Source organism: Ursus arctos, unplaced genomic scaffold, assembly GCF_023065955.2.
Source record: "Ursus arctos isolate Adak ecotype North America unplaced genomic scaffold, UrsArc2.0 scaffold_8, whole genome shotgun sequence".
Classification (NCBI taxonomy): domain Eukaryota; kingdom Metazoa; phylum Chordata; class Mammalia; order Carnivora; family Ursidae; genus Ursus; species Ursus arctos.
In genome coordinates, this window is record NW_026623100.1 from 63,325,337 (window position 1) to 63,327,825 (window position 2,489).

Sequence of the window (2,489 nt, forward strand, 5' to 3'; positions counted from 1 at the left end):
AAAATATAACATCATGTCTTATTCAAACAATAAAATGGGATGCCATTTACTGTTTATAGTTTATCTTAGAAATCAAAGAGATGTAAATTTATTTCCCATATTCATACATCAATATATCTTTTTCTTTCCAAGTCATACTCCTTCTGAAATAACAGCCAAATATCATTTAATCATCTTTAAGAGATACTAGAGTAGGAATGATAAATTTTAAAACCATTAGTAGGGCTTAGGATTCAGAAAGTTCCAATTCAGGCCCTTATTTGTCAGTAATAACAAAAAGATTGGTCATAAAAACTTTCTTAAAAAAACAAATCAAAACCAGAAGTGAGACCTACAGTTGGGGTGGAGGGAGAGCAGTTTCTTTATTCATTTGTAGTACTGAAAGAGAGAAATCCTGTTAATGGAGTTTGTAGCGCCTGATGTTTTAGAAAGCACAGTTTAGAAAGTACTAATTTAATCTTCAAAAGTAATAACAAGACTTATTTTATCAAATGTAAACTTAATCCATAGCCCTTTTGAGCATATTTTGACTTTACCTCTAAATTCAATTGTACTGTTGGTACCGGCCTTTGAGAAGGGGTGTTATAGTACAAAGAGCATGGACTGCTGAACCGGACTGACCTAGATCAGAAACCCTGTCATGCCACTTGTCAGCTATGGGATGTTGCCAAAATCATTTAATCTTCCTGGGTCAGTTTTCTTTTTCTTTTTTCTTTTTTTTTTAAAGATTTTATTTATTTATTTGACAGAGATAGAGACAGCCAGCGAGAGAGGGAACACAAGCAGGGGGAGTGGGAGAGGAAGAAGCAGGCTCATAGCAGAAGAGCCTGATGTGGGGCTCGATCCCATAACGCGGGGATCACGCCCTGAGCCGAAGGCAGACGCCTAACCGCTGTGCCACCCAGGCGCCCCCCTGGGTCAGTTTTCTTATGCATAAAGCAAGAATACTTATTTCTAACACAGGGTTGTTGTAAACTTACATGAAATAAATAGCTACCTTGCTTGGTATTGTCAAACCCTCAATAAACTTTTGCCAAGTGAATTAATATTAAACTGGTTAGTGATATTTAATGTCAAATTAGACTTTGGATTCCAAAGATAACCTTTTACTGGTTTTTTGTTTTGTTTTGAAGATTAAATAAATTTATTTTTCTTTACTTCTTTTGGGGTGGGGTACCAAAACCTGGAATAAATGATTTTTTAAAAAATATTGTATTTATTTTAAAGAGAAAGAGAGAGCGATAGTGGGGGGGTGGAGCAGAGGGAGAGGGAGGGGGGAGCAGAGGGAGACTGACAAGGGGCTCAATCCCAAGACCCTAAAATCAGGACCCTAGCCAAAACCAAAAGTCAGATGCTTCACGACTGAGTCACCCAAGCACCCCTGGAATAAATGATTTTTAAAGAGATCCAATTAAAAAAAAATCAGAACATACAGGCAATGCTTTTTTTTTTTTTTTTTTTCTTACACAACAAATTTCTTTTCTCACAGTTCTGGAGCATGTAAGTCCAATATCAAGCTGTCGGCAGGTTTGGTTTCTTCTGAGGGCTCTCTGCTCGGCTTGTAGATGGACATCTGCTGCCTGTCTGGAGCCGGTCTTCCCTGTGTGCCTGTGTTCTAATCTCCTTTTCTTATAATGACACCACTTATAGTGAATTAGGTCCCACATTAATGACTCATTTTAACTTAATTACCTCCTTAACCCTATCCCCAAATACAGTCACATTCCGAGATACTGGGGATTGGGACTTCAATGCATGAATTAAATTCAGCTTGCAATACCCCTCTGCCCTACAACCCTGTTTTAGCAATGGCCTTTTCCGTAAAGATGATTCTATTTAGTTTTAGGGGTAGTAAAATAATTAACTGTTATATTTTAATTATTAGAAACAATTCTGCTAAATAAGCACACAGTGAATACTATAACTTCAATTAGCCCTCCCCAACTCGTAGGGCCTGGGCCAGGCAAGCAGACGGTCAGAGCCCAGTCGAAGGAACTTGCTTCGGGCTGGCGGGGGAACTTCGTAGTCAGTTGGAAAGGAACGCGGGTCAGCGGATGGCCCGTCCAAACTGAGACAGTCGAACCCATCTCTGGGCTTTTTAACTCCTACATCTTGGGGGTGACCACGTGACGTTCGTGTTCCTGGCGACTAGCGTAAGACGACCCTCGTACAGGACTTCAGTTTACACAGTACTTTGACCGGCTTTGTCTCTCTTAAGCCTCCTGTCCCCGGGGTGAGGCTGATGGAGATTTGTCAGCGGCCTACTGTTTACTCTGCCCATATTCCGAAGAGGAAAATGTGCCCCTGCCCGAGAGTGCGATTCGCTCCTAGGACAGTTACACAGCAACATCCCTCAGTCCTTGCGCCCCCAATTCGGATTACCCCGCCCCCTGGACGCATGCGCAGTTGCGGAGCTCTTCCAGCGGAAAAGCTGCGGATACCCCAGGCGGCTGCGTCAGTGCGCCGGCAGCGAGAGGGCCGCACCCGGC